We start from the raw sequence: 15078 nt of genomic DNA, 5'->3' as shown, positions 1-15078 counted from the left end.
ATGATGTGGTAGGCCTCTAAAGTTAGTTCTTGAAACCATCCCTCAATAGTCCTTATATTGCTTGAATCTGGACTCCTGCCTACCTGGAAGACAAAAAAACTTTAGTTTTTCTGCTGTGACCTCCCTTTTGCTGTAACAGTTGAGGCCAAGATCTAGTTTAAAATGAAGAGATGTGTGAACAGAGGTGTGGCTCAGGGATTTCTCTCTCACTGTCTGTTTTTTTTTTTCATGCCAGATGGGTAATGTACAAACGTTGTAACAAGATTTGTGGTGGTACGTTTCACATATGCGTGTGAACACAATCATCATGCTCATGAACTACGAAAGGATTTTTTTTTAAATTAATTTTTTAGTAGAGATGACTGGGTGTCCGTCTTCAGAAAGCCTTTATTTTATTCTATTTTCTGAAACAAAGTCATGTTCTGTCGCCCAGGCTGGAGTGCAGTGGCGTGATCTCGGCTCACTGCAACCTCTGCCTCCTGGGTTCAAGCGATTCTCCCGCCTCAGCCTCCTGAGTAACTGGCATTACAGGCGTGTGCCACCATGCCTGGCTAATTTTTATATTTATATATTTTTTAGTAGAGATGGGGTTTCACCATGTTGGCCAGGCTGGTTTTGAACTCCTGACCTCAAGTGATCCGCCTACTTTGGCCTCCCAAAGTGTTGGGATTACAGGCGTGAGCCACTGCACCCGGCCAGAAGGCATATCTTTATAATTTGCCTTATCACCTTCCCCTCTTGAGAAAATCTCATCATGGACCCTCTCTGGCCCAGTGAGCTATAGTCATTTGACCCCAGAGGAGAGCTGAAAATACGTTTTTCCTGGAGGTTCTGGTAGTTACCAGGAGTTAACAATTTCCTTAGTTGTCTCTTGTTTGGTTCTTATATCCAGAGGTGTACCCAAGGATTCTTCAGAGCTGTTATTTTGAGCCCTATTTTTATTGATTTCAATGCAGAACTATTCGGCCTGATTATTTTCTTTTTTTTTTTTTTTTTTTTTTTTTTTTTTTTTTGAGACGGAGTCTCGCGCTGTCACCCAGGCTGGAGTGCAGTGGCCGGATCTCAGCTCACTGCAAGCTCCGCCTCCCGGGTTTACGCCATTCTCCTGCCTCAGCCTCCCGAGTAGCTGGGACTACAGGCGCCCGCCACCTCGCCCGGCTAGTTTTTTGTATTTTTTAGTAGAGACGGGGTTTCACCGTGTTAACCAGGATGGTCTCGATCTCCCGACCTCGTGATCCGCCTGTCTCGGCCTCCCAAAGTGCTGGGATTACAGGCTTGAGCCACCGCGCCCGGCCGGATTATTTTCAAGTTATTCCATTTGACAATTATGAAATATTTCATAAATAATTGTCTGTTTGTAAATTTAGGTTGATATTACGCAACTTTCAACATACTTTTAAAATCCATTCTATGATATCAGTTAGCTTTGTTTTGGCTTTGAAACTTGCCCAAGGTCATACAGTTAGTAAGTGGCAAGGCTGAGATTTAAAAGCCTTGAAGGGACTGGGCAAGGTGGCTCACACCTGTAATCCCAGGACTTTGGGAGGACGAGGCGGGCAGATCACTTGAGGTCAGGAGATTGAGGCCAGCCTGGCCAACATGGTGAAACCCCATCTCTACTAAAAAATATAAATATAAAAATTAGCCAGGCATGGTGGCGGGCACCTGTAGTTCCAGCTACTCAGGAGGCGGAGGCTGGAGAATCGCTTGAACCCAGGAGGCAGAGGTTGCAGTGAACTGAGATCATGCCACTGTACTCCAGCCTGGGTGACAGAGCGAGACTCCATCTCAAGGGAAAAAAAAGGGGGGGGGGGAGGGTAGGGGGGAGGGATGGCATTAGGAGATATACCTAATGTAAATGACGAGTTAATGGATGCAGTACACCAACATGGCACATGTGTACATATGTAACAAACCTGCACATTGTGCACATGTACCCTAGAACTTAAAGTATAAAAACAAACAAACAAAAAAACATTTTAGGGTTTGGACTTGAATTGTGACTCTGTTGTTCAGAAGCTGGGTACATTTCTTAGCCTCTGTTAAAAAAAAAAAATCTAATTTTTGAGCACCTGCCAGATTCCAGGCACTATTCTAAGAACTTTTCTCATCTGTTAATTGGGAAAATAATCTTGAAGATGACGTGGGCATGCATGTAACATGCTTAGGGCAGAAGCTGAAATATTATAGGCATTTAATAATGTTAGTCCTTGTGATTGTCATTAGCCATCTTGTCTGCCAAGAAATATGACTGGCCACAAAAATGCAGCATTACCCTCGCCATTTCCATTTTAAATGGTACTCTTCTGAAGAACATTTGTAAACATGTCACCAATACTCTCTTTCCTTACATAATTAAAAAATAAACTTTTCATTCCATTTAAATTTATTTAAAACGTTTAGTTTTAGAATAATTTTGGATTTACAGAAAAGTCGCAGGAGAGTAGAGAATTCCCCTGCTTCCCTTACCCACATCTCACATGACAATAGTACATTTGTCACCACCAAGAAGCCAACATTGGTACATTACTATGAACTAAACCCCAGACTTTATTCAGATTTCACTAATATCCTTTTTCTGTTCCAGGATTCAGTCCCCATTGAATTTGGCACATGCTCCATTCTGCATTTGGCAGTCACTGTTCTGTTAGCTTTCTAGCCACCTCTGCTCATAGACAGGCCCCAGGAACCACTAGCCATGCTCTCATTTTGGCATTTGCAGCCTGCTGCCCTTCACTTTTTTTTTTTTTCTTGAGACAGAGTTGCCCAGGCTGGAGTGCAGTGGCGTGATCTTGACTCACTGCAACCTCCACCTCCTGGGTCCAAGTGATTCTCCTGCCTCAGCCTCCTGAATAGCTGGGATTACAGGTGCCCACCACTACGTCTGGCTAATTTTTGTATTTTTAGTAGAGACGGGGTTTCGTCATGTTGACCAGGCTGGTCTTGAACTCCTGACCTCAGGTGATCCACCCACCTCGGCCTCCCAAAGTGCTGGGATTACAGGTGTGAGCCACCATGCCCAGGCTGCCCTTCACTTTTTCTGGCCAATCATTTTCTTACCCTCTGATGGATGAATAGAATTGATCCCTAACAGTGGTACTTACTAGCGGTGAGACGTAACTTAAAACCTTTAGAAATCCTGTTTTCTCATCTATAAAATGGGGGAAACAATAGTTTCTACGTGGCTTGGTACATAATGACTCCATCTTAAAACATGCTAATTGTTGCTTTTGTTATATCATTATGCTTTCCTCTTCAGATCATAAACCAGCCTAGTTGCTTATTTTTTCCCAACGTTTTTTTTGTTTTGAGAAGGTGTTTTGCTCTTGTTGCCCAGGCTGGAGCGCAATGGCGCGATCTTGGTTCACTGCAATCTCTGCCTCCCAAGTTCAACTGATTCTCCTGCCTCAGCCTCCCAAGTAGCTGGGATTACAGGTACCCACCACCACACCCAGCTAATTTTTGTAGTTTTAGTAGAGATGGGGTATCAACATGTTGGCCAGGCTGGAGTGCAGTGGTGCAATCTTGGCTCATTGCAGCCTCAACCTCCCGGGCTCAAGAGATCCTTTTACCTCAGCCTCCTGAGTAGCTAGGACTACAGGTGCACACCACTACACCTAGCTAATTTTTAAAATTTTTTTGTAGAGATGGGGTTTTCCCAGATTGCCCAGCCTGGGCTCAAGCGATCCTCCTTCTTCAGCCTCTCAAAGTGGTGAGATTACCAGCCTCAGCTGCTACACCCGGCTAGTGTCCCTACTTTTTTAATCCTCTCATGTTATCTCAAATGTTACTCAGTTTGCTCGATGGGATTTGCTGACTCAGAGATTGCTGCTTAATTACCACAGTAGTTTAAATGCTCCTTTTAAAAACACTTTGCTACTTTCCTTCTTTTATAGGAAATTTTGGGAAGTACATGGTACAAAGGGAGAATCTGAAATGCCAAATTCTAAAGTTTTTTTTTCTCAGTCCTCCCCCAGCCTTTATTTTGGTGTTTCTTATTCCTAGAACTGCCACCATACTGCCTGCAAAGAAGGGAAGGCCCATGCATCTGCCACAAGCAGGAGAGGGCAGAGCTGACAGCTGTGATCTGGAACATGCGATTTGGAAGATTCGAATCATTTTCAGTGGGCTGTGCTTGGGTCACATGGACCTAATCAGGAAATTTCATGCAATCTGACATTTCCCCTCAGAGTTGCTTAGGAACCTAAGGAAGGCTCTGGCTCTGAATGGCAGGATGGTAATAAATTAGTCGGTCCCCAGCCTAGCCATCTGGCTTAAGTAAATTAAGAGTATAACCCATATGGGATTTGTCTAAAATAGCGATTCTCATTTTTTCCCCTCCTCTCATTTTTGTTTTTTTTCCTCTTCATCTGGGCTCTTTAAATGGGTGTAACTTCTCATAGAATAACTGAGCTGACTTTACCCTCTGCTTTTTTGTATCTCTTACTCCTTCTCTCCCGATTCAGGCAGCAAAACTCAGTCTCCTGTAACCCACTAACGAGGCCCTGTTTAATGGTTGATGATCTTAAACATTTTATTTTGAGAATTGCCTGCTTTGAGGTGAATGTGTTGTGACTGAGTGCCAACCTCCACCCTCTTTGTCCATTCTTATTTATCACCTTCCTTTAGTGTCTCCCCATCTCAGGGTCCAATTGACTCTCGGACTAGAGTTTCACCCGTTCTCTTTTTTTTTTTTTTTTTGAGACAGAGTTTTACCCTGTTGCCCAGGCTAGAGTGCAATCTTGGCTCACTGCAACCTCCGCCTCTTGGGTTCAAGCGATTCTCCAGCCTCAGCCTCCTAAGTAGCTGGGATTACAGGAACATGCCATCACGCCCAGCTAATTTTTATATTTTTAGTAGAGATGGGTTTTCACCATGTTGGCCAGGTTGGTCTCAAACTCCTGGCCTCCATTGATCTCCTTGCCTTGGCCTTCCAAAGTGCCTTAATCTAAATAAGTCATTTTTATCATGCCATTCTCCTGCTCACAAATCTGCCCTGCATATGGAATGAGCCAAATGTTTTTACCTCAGATTCCTCCATCAAGTTCTGACCTGCCTTTAACTCTCACCTGCTTCATACAGCTTGACCCTCACTTGAGACAGTCGGAGTTCTTCCCTTCCTCTGGAAACCTAACTTGTCCTGCCCCACTTATTTTAGTGTTTAAAGATTACACTCTGAGGCCAGGTGCAGTGGCTCACTCCTGTAATCCCAGCACTTTGGGAGGCCAAGGTGGTGGACTGCTTGAGCCCAGGAGTTCAAGACCAGCCTGGGCAACAAAGTGAGACTTCACCTCTCCAAAAATAAACAATTAGCCGGGTGTAGGGACGCATCCCTGTGGTCCCATCTATTTGGGAAGCTGAGGTGGGAGGATCACTTGAGCCTGAAAGGTTGAAGCTGCAGTGAGCTGAGATTGTGCCACTGCATTCCAGCCTGGGCAACAGAACAAGACCCTGTGTCCAAAAAAAAAAAGATTACACTTTGATCTATATCTTTGTTTAGCTGTTTGGTATTTCTAATTGTAAGCTGCTGGAAAGCAGCCGTACTCTCATGCTTTCCTGGGCACCTGTAGGTGTTCACTATATATATAGTGAATGAATGAATGAATGAACGACTCTGTCATGGTTATGCTTCTAGTGGGTGAGACAAACAGTTAGCAAGACAAATGAGTAAAATACATAGTAGATGAGGTGGTGATAACTGCTATGAAAAGAATTAAGCATAGGAGGAAAGGGTGTTGCAAAGGGAAAAAGGATGGTCAGGAAAGGCTTCCAGGGGAGTAACATTTGGGTGAAGATGTTATATGGTGAATCTGAATTCTGAAAGGCAGAGTTTTAGTTATTAAAAAACAAACAAGCTGGGCATGGTGGCTCACGCCTGTAATCCCAGCACTTTGGGAGGCCAAGGCAGGCAGACCACAAGGTCAGGAGTTTGAGACCAGCCTGGCCAATATGGTGAAACCCCGTCTCTACTAAAAATACAAAAATTAGCCGGGTGTGGTGGCGGGTGCCTGTAGTCCCAGCTACTAAGGAGGCTGAGGCAGGAGAATCGCTTGAACCTGGGAGGTGGAGCCTGCAGTGAGCCGAGATCGCGCCACTGCACTCCAGCCTGGGCGACAGAGCGAGACACCATCTCAAAAAACACACAAGCAAACAAAACTTTGCAGTGCATAGCCCTGTAACATGCACATATTGGATGAATGTACTTGTGGTGGCATATGTCATGTTGTTACCAAAGGCACACAATTCAAATGATGTTATTTTTTGTACAAGTTATATTTCAAGGAAGGACAAAGCCACCCACTTAAATTCCATCTCACACTGCACACAATATGAGAGAAAAAAAAAAAAAAAACTAATAAAAAAAGAAATAGCTTGTGACACAGAATTTCTTTGGAATAGATATGGCTAGAGAAAGTAGAAAGATATTAAAGACACGCTGAAGTGAGAATTAAATGGAATGCAAGGCTGGGCACAGTGGCTTATGCCTATAATCCTAACACTTCGGGAGGCTGAGGCAAGTGGATCACCTGAGGATAGGAGCTCAAGACCAGCCTGGCCAACATGACAAAACCTCATTTCTACTAAAAATACAAAAACTAGTCAGGCATGGTGGTGGGTGCCTGTAATCCTAGCTACTTGGGAGGCTGAGGCAGGAGAATCGCTTGAACCTGGGAGGCGGAGGTTGCAGTGACCTGAGATCATGACATTGTACTCCAGCCTGGGCAACAGAGCAAGACTGCCTCAAAAAGAAAAATAAATAGATTTAAAAATAAATAAATAGGGCCGGGCGCGGTGGCTCACGCCTGTAATCCCAGCACTTTGGGAGGCCGAGGCGGGCGGATCACAAGGTCAGGAGATCGAGACCACGGTGAAACCCCGTCTCTACTAAAAATACAAAAAATTAGCTGGGCGCGGTGGCGGGCGCCTGTAGTCCCAGCTACTCAGGAGGCTGAGGCAGGAGAATGGCGTGAACCCAGGAGGCGGAGCTTGCAGTGAGCCGAGATCGCGCCACTGCACTCCAGCCTGGGCGACAGAGCGAGACTCCATCTCAAAAAAAAAAAAAAATAAATAAATAAATAAATAAATAAATAAATAAACAAACAAATAAATAAATAAATGGAATGTAACACCAAAAGTTAGATCTCTCCTTTGAGCCTTTGTGGAGGACCAGGGCAGCTGAACTGGAGCTTAATCCAGCTCGGGTCAATCCAGGGATGACCTAAAGATGCTGGAGAAGGAGGGTTATCCGTGGTGTAAGGGGATAACGGAACTGCAGTCTATCCAAGAGGATCACCCCACAGATGGAGAATCTGTGCCTGTGGGCTGCCAGGGAGCTTGCAAAGGCTTGCTTGGATTTTCATGTGAATTATCACTTCAATTTGGGAGATTTGTGAACACTGAATGACACCAATAACCTTAAATGGTTTGTTGTTTTTCACCTATTAATTTCACGGCTAAGAATTTAGCCTAAGGATTGGCCAGGTGCAGTGGCTCATCCCTGTAATCCCAGCACTGTGGGAGGCAGAGGCAGGCAGATCACCTGAGGTCAGGAGTTCGAGATCAGCTTGGGCAACACGGTGAAACCCCGTCTCTACTAAAAATACAAAATTAGCCAGGCATTGTGGCACATGCCTGTAATCCCAGCTACTTGGGAGGCTGAGGCAGGAGAATCCCTTGAATCTGGGAGGTGGAGGATGCGGTGAGCCAAGATCGTGCCATTGCACTCCAGCTTGGGCAACAAGAGTAAATCTCTGCCTCACCAAAAAAAAAAAAAAAGAATTTAGCTTAAGGGAATCTTCAGAGATACAAATGTAGAATTATGTACTGGATGTTGTTTAGGTAAGCATTATTCTGTAGCACTTATGCTTTCATAAAAAAATGCTTTAAAAATCTATATAATACACAGAAAAATACACATAATGTGTTGAGTAAGATTTTTAAAAACGAAATTTCCTACTGTACGTAAGTATGACTATGTGTAAAAATAAAATTTTCTTTATTCACTCATTTATTCTTTGAACTTTATTGAGCACATAGATGTTTCAGACACTGCAGAGGGTGCTGAGTATATGAATTCATATGTGTGTGTCTGTGTGTGCTCATAGAAAAAAAGACAAGAAGGAAATACTCCAGAATATTCACAATAGTTCTCGCTACATGATTGATTTACTGTCATTGAATTTTACTCTCTCTCTCTTTTTTTTTTGCTTTTGAGATGAAGTCTTGCTCTGTAGCCCAGGCTGGAGTGCAGTGGTGTGATCCCAGCTCACTACGACCTACGACACCTGGGTTCAAGCAATTCTCCTCCTTTAGCCTCCTGAGTAACTGAGCTTATAGGTGTGTGCTACCACACCAAGCTAATTTTTGTATTTTTAGTACAGACAGGGTTTTGCCATGTTGACCAGGCTGGTCTTGAACTCCTGACCTCAGATTATCTGCCCGTCTTGGCCTCCCAAAGTGCTGGGATTACAGGTGTGAGCCACCTCCTGGCCTTTTACTCTTTATAGTTCCTCTAATTTCTATATTTTCTGCAGGGTGTATATATTTCTTTTACATTGATAAAATGAACATTACTGATAAGGGCACAATTAAATTTGGGGATTCCCAAGGAAATTAAATTCATTAAAGTGCTCTTCCCTGGCTGGGCGTGGTGGCTCATGCCTATAATCCTAACACTTTGGGAGGCCAAGGCAGGTGGATTACTTGAGTTCAGGAGTTCAAAACCAGCCCAGCCAACATGGTGAAATCCCGTCTCTATTAAAAATACAAAAAATTAGCAAGGCCTGGCAGTGCATGCCTGTAATCCCAGCTGCTCGGGAGGCTGAGGCAAGAGAATTGCTTGAACCCAGGAGGTGGAGGTTGCAGTGAGCCAAGATTGCACCAGTGCACTCCAGCCTGGGTGACAGAGTGAGACTCCATCTCAAAGAAAAAAAAAAAAGTACAAAATTGAGGTGTCTGCAGAGGTTGGTTCCTTCTAAGGGCTGTGAGGGAGAATCTCTTCCTTGCTTCCATCCTGGCCTCTGGTATCTTTGGCTTGTAGGCGGTATCCTCCCTTCCTGTGTCCTCACATCATCTTCCTTTTGTGTCTATCTCTTTGAGACAGGGTCTCACTCCATCACCCAGGCTGGAGTGCAATGGCGTGATCTTGGCTCACTGCAACCTCTGCTTCCCAGGCTAAAGCTGTCCTCTTACCTCAGCCTCCTGAGTAGCTAGGCATGTGCCACCACACCTGGCTAATTTTTGTACTTTTAGTAGAGATGGCGTTTCATCATGTTGGCCAGGCTAGTCTCAACTCCTGACTTCAAGTGATCCGTCAACCTCGACCTCCCAAAGTGCTGGGATTATAGGCGTGAGCCACCACACCTGGCCAGGACCCGTTTTAACATGATCACTTACAAGGGCCTATTTCCAAATAAGGTCATAGTCAGAGGATTTCAATGCCTTTTGGGGAGAAACTAACCCATAACAGAGAGAGAGAGGAAAAAGAGAGACAGAGGGAGAGAGACAGAGAGAGAGTTGAAAGTAGAGGGGTGGGAGATAGCCTGGAGAATTTCTAGAATAACTGGAGCATAGCATAGCATAGCACAAGGGCTTTTTATAGGGCCTCTGCATCCTCAGCCAGTGTTGAAGGAGGGCAGGGGAGCTGCTCAGTTTGGACACATACCAATAATGAAACAAGAGCGATCCCTTTGAAGTAGCTGGAACTTAAGAAACATAATGCATAGCCGCCATACTACTTTCCTTCTGAAAAAAACTGGGATGTCACATTTGGGACAAATCATCAGATGTAATTTGGTGACTTGGGAAGTATATTGGCTCACAATGGGTCATATGCCACCTCCCTGGTGCTGGCTATGTGATCTTGCTTAAGCTCTCTGGGGCTCAGTTTCCTCATCTATAAAATGGGGCCAGTGATTCTGAACTCACATAATGTTTGCAAAGATTACAGAAAATTAGACATGAAAGCATCTGCTCTCAGAAGATAGTTAACTAAAGTTAGTTCCCCATTTTACCATTCTGAAAATAAATTCTCTAGAGAGGGCTTCTGCTCTCAGAAAAGAGTTTCTTGTTTTCACTGTAACGTTAAAGTAAATTTCCTTTTAGAAAGATACGATGATGGATATCTAAATGCCTTACAGTTAGTTAGCCTCTCCTACCTTACTCAGGACGTGACGTTAGAAAAAATGGCAAGATGGAAATGTAGCTATGGCCATCCCATATCACTCTAATTAGTCGGGTAGGAGGCCAGGAGGATGGAATTACAGGGACCTTCCTGGAGAGATACTATTTTCAGATGGAGCTTTTGAATAATCCAATGTACAGTAGAAAATCTGCCAGATCCATAGACCAGGAACCAGTAAATTAGTAAACTGAAAAAAATCTCTGGATGTGTTTATAATCATAAAGAATGATATGACAAGCTGGGCACAGTGGCTCATGCCTGAATTCCAGCACTTTGGGAGGCCAGGGTGGAGGACTGCTTCAGTCCAGGAGTTTGAGAGCAGCCTGGACAACATGGTGAAACCCCCATCTCCACACACACACACACACACACACACACACACACACACACACACACACACAATTAGCTGGGCATGGTGGTGCATGCCTGTAGTCCCAGCTACTCGGGAGGCTGTGGTGGGAGGATCACTTGGGCCCAGGATGTAGAGGCTGCAGGGAGCCGATACTGTGCCACTGCACTCCAGTCTGGGTGACAGAGTGAGACCAAAAAAAAAAAATATATATATATATATATATATATATGATATGATACATATGTCTTAAATATTTTTATACAATTCACAGCATATACTATAGATTCATTTGTCTATTTTTGGTTTAGGCCTCAAGGCTTTTCCTTTCAAGATAGAGCTGCTGATTCAGGTTCTACTCTGTCTTTTTTTTGGCACAAACTATTTTCATAAAATATTATCCACATTTCCCAATTTTTAAAAAATTTTATTTATTTATTTATTTATTTATTTATTTATTTATTTGAGACTGAGTCTTGCTTTATCACCTAGGCTGGAGATCGCTGCAACCTCTGCCTTTCAGGTTCGCGCGATTCTCCCGCTTCAGCCTCACGAGTAGCTGGGATTAAAGGCACCCACCACCACGCCCAGCTAATTTTTGTACTTTTAGTAGAGATGGATTTTGCCATGTTGGCCAGGCCGGTCTCAGACTCCTGACCTCAAGTGATCTGCCTACCTTGGCTTCCCAAAGTGCTGGGATTACAGTCATGAGCCACCGTGCCCGGCGGACATTTTCCGGTTTTGAGGGCAGAATCTTCGTAGGCTTTTCTGCCCCAAACTTTTAGAGTTGACTAGCTTGCACCAGTATGACAATATTTTTAATGACTTATTCTGTCAACTGTCCCCAAAACATTCAACTTAATTTTTACAAAAATAACAACTCTTGTTTTGCATTCCTATTTCATCACTTATGTAATATTTAATTAAATTGTAAAATGATAATAACAATAACAATGGACATCAATGGGAGTGGACACAATCTCCACTGTTACTGGAAAGCATACAGTCCAGCAGGTAGGAACAGAAGCACTCAGACATGCAAATGAAGACCCTTCCTGCTGCACCCCTTCAGTGAGTGTCTGGTGACAGGTCAGTGTGTTTTAGAGAGGAAACACAGACCTGTATTAATTGAGTGAGTTGGTCAAGTGAAGAAGGGTTGAAGTGTTTCCATTGCATGATCCGATAATAGAATCCATAATAGTTCAACTGTTGACAGATTTCTGTCTAACTTCGGGTTACGCTGGGTTTTTTGTTTGTTTGTTTGTTTTTTGCTTTGTTTTGTTTTGTTTTTGAGACGGAGTTTTGCTCCTGTTGCCCAGGCTGGCTTGCAATGGCGCGATCTCAGCTCACCGCAACCTCTGCCTCCTGCATTCAAGCTATTCTCCTGCCTCAGCCTCCGGAGTAGCTGGGATTACAGGCATGCGCCACCATGCCCAGCTAATTTTGTATTTTTAGTAGAGAGGGGATTTCTCCATGTTGGTCAGACTGGTCTCAAACTCCCGACCTCAGGTGATCTGCCTGCCTCGGCCCCCCAAACTGCTGGGATTACAGGCACGAGCCACTGCGCCCAGCCGGTTAGATTTTGTTCTAAGTAAGGAGCAAACCTAATGGGTCTCCAATAACAGGTTAGAAATACCAGAATAGACTGGGCTTGGTGGCTCATGCCTGTAATCCCAGCATTTGGGGAGTCAGAAGCAGGAGAATTAAGCCCAGCAGTTTGAGACCAGCCTGGGCTACACAGTGAGATCCCATCTCTACCAAAAAAATTAATTTGCTGGGCATGGTAGTGCACATCTGTAGTCCCAGCTACTCAGGAGGCTGAGATGAGAGGATCACCTGAGCCCAGGAGATTGAGGCAGAAATGAGTCATGATCGTGCCACTGCACTCCAGCCTGGCTGCAGAGCAAGACCCTGTCTCAAAAACAAAAACAAAAACAAAAACAGAATAGTCTTATTTTACTCTTTAGGGCTCTATCATTATAAGAATGATTGGGTATCATTTTTATATCTAAGCCTCTTTCGTTTTATCCATAATTCACTTGTTTATTCAATGATCTAACAAACATTTATGGAGCACCTACTTGTGCTGTATGTTGGCATACAACGGTAAATAAGGTATGACCCTCGGTCTTGGGGAACTTACACTCTAGTGGGGCAACCAGGTTAGTAAGTGGGCAGTTACAAAGCCGCTGGTTAGCATGAGGAATAAGCCAACAGAGCAGCATTGCACATTCCACTCTGAGCGTGCTTCTCCTGTCTTGGAAGCCAGAGGGGAGGTGTGGATTCAGTGATTAATGAGCATTTGAGTAGCATCTACAGAGAACTGTGCTTGGTTCTAGACTTGAGGTTCCAAGGATTAATAATTCACAGCCCTGTACTAATGAAGTCCATACAGGTAATTATAGTGCCCTATAGTAAGTGTGGTTTTTGGGATAGGTGCAGGGTCTTTGGGGAGCATCCAGGAGGGATGGGGGGAAAGGGAAGCTTCCTGCAGGAGGTGAAGCTCCTCTAGGCTGCCAGTGCCCTGAGGGAGGGACCTCGCTGTCATGTGCTGCTGTCCCCCAGTTCCCAGGACAATGGCTTGCACACGTGCACTCAATCAACATTCAAACTTGAGTGAATGAACTGCAGGATGATTAGGAGTTAATTAGGGGTTGAGAGGCTCTACTCTGAGCCAGGCCTTGTACTATTATAGGTGCTGGGGATACAAAAATGAGTAAGACACGGCCTTTGCCCTGAAAAGGGGATTATAGGAGATTATAATAAAGCCTAATTTCTGGCTGAATCCAGATAGCATGTAATGTTATCAGGCAGTGTATATTAATGCAGTCACAAACCTGGGCGCACTTCTTCAATTAACAGTGCTCCACACTGGGCCATTTACTGCCTATGTCAAACATTTGTTACACCTAGTCTCCTGAGCTTACACTATGGAATTTGGAGGTTAAAGAAGTAGACAACCGAGCATCGCACGTTCCAGTCCTGGTATAAAAAGGCATCATTCAAATGGTCTTCTTTTTTTCTTGAAACAGGGTCTTGCTCTGTTGTCCAGGCTGGAGTGCTGTGGTGCGATGACAGGTACAGTCTATGATCCCATCTTGATCTCACTATGTTGCCCAGGCTGGTCTTCAAACTGGGTCTACAGGCGTGCGCCATTATGCCTGGCTAATTTATTTTTATTTTTTGTGGAGATGGAGTCTCCCTACATTGCCCAGGTTGGTCTCCAACTCCTAGGCTTAAGTGATCCTTCTGCCTTGGCCTCCCAAAGTGCTGGGAGAACAGGCATGAGGCACTGTGCCCAGCCCAGATGGTCTTAAACTATGGTTGTGTTATGACACTCAACCCTAGAATGTGGATAACACAGGTGGTTGCCGGCCACTAGATGTAGTTAGCAGCTTTTTCTAAGGATCCCCCAGATGCATTTTCTTTTTCTTTTTCTTTTTTTTTTTTTTTTTTTGAGACGGAGTCTCGCTCTGTCGCCCAGGCTGGAGTGCAGTGGCACGATCTCGGCTCACTGCAAGCTCCGCCTCCCGGGTTCACACCATTCTCCTGCCTCAGCCTCCCGAGTAGCTGGGACTACAGGCGCCCACAACCGCGCCCAGCTAATTTTTTGTATTTTTAGTAGAGACGGGGTTTCACCGTGGTCTCGATCTCCTGACCTTGTGATCCGCCTGCCTTGGCCTCCCAAAGTGCTGGGATTAAAGGCGTGAGCCACCGCGCCCGGCTTCTTTTTTTTTTTTTTTTTTGAGACTAAGTCTCACCCTGTCACCCAGGCTGGAGTGCAATGGCACAATCTCAGCTCACTGCAACCTCCGCCTCCTGGGTTCAAGCTATTCTCCTGCCTTAGCCTCCCGAGTATCTGCGATTACAGGGTCACGCCTCTACGCCCAGCTAATTTTTGTATTTTTAGTAGAGACGGAGTTTCACCATGTTGGCCAGGCTCTTCTCGAACTCCTGACCCCGTGACCCACCCGCCTCAGCCTCCCAAAGTGCTGGGATTACAGGCATGAGCCACCGTGCCCGGTCTGGATCCCCCAAATGCATTTTCAAATATCAACTACCCCTTTAGACATTCCCCTGCACATTCCTGGCCTCCAACCACGATGGAAGTGGGGAGTGGCAATTCTCACAGCAATAGCAAATATGATCAGATCCGGGAGTTGCTGGCTGATGATTTGCTCCAGGTGACCAGAAATTTTAAGATGGTCTTTAGCAACAGAAGTTTGAATGAGGTCCCTCAGTTTATTACAGTTGCTCTTATGTCTCCTCAAACTCTCAATTCTTGAACTACCAAAGGCAGCTGAAGTTGGTCAAGGGGCCAGTTGAGCAGGAGACACCAGTCAAGGCAGGATGGCACGGATATGCGACTTCTGTCTCTTTAGTGTAATTAAGTGCCACCGTCAGCAAGGCAGGAAACCCAGCATTTATGTAACTTTTCCTCAATATTATGAAGAGAGAAATTGAGGTAGAAGGAAGCACAGGATCTCACTTTAGGATGCACAGCAAGTTAGAGACAGAAATACTCCATTCCTTGAGTACTCCAGAA

At 44.7% G+C, this 15078-nt stretch overlaps 1 non-coding gene across 1 annotated transcript; it reads right to left on the bottom strand.

Moving 5' to 3' along the window:
• Positions 1–229: 229 nt before the first annotated feature.
• Positions 230–330, bottom strand: LOC123567812 (small nucleolar RNA U13). Its single transcript, XR_006690914.2, has one exon. It is a non-coding gene; the product is annotated as a small nucleolar RNA U13 (small nucleolar RNA).
• Positions 331–15078: the final 14748 nt, after the last annotated feature.

Source organism: Macaca fascicularis, chromosome 11 (genome assembly GCF_037993035.2).
Source record: "Macaca fascicularis isolate 582-1 chromosome 11, T2T-MFA8v1.1".
Taxonomy (NCBI): Eukaryota; Metazoa; Chordata; class Mammalia; order Primates; family Cercopithecidae; genus Macaca; species Macaca fascicularis.
This window is presented reverse-complemented; position numbering and strand designations above follow the sequence as displayed.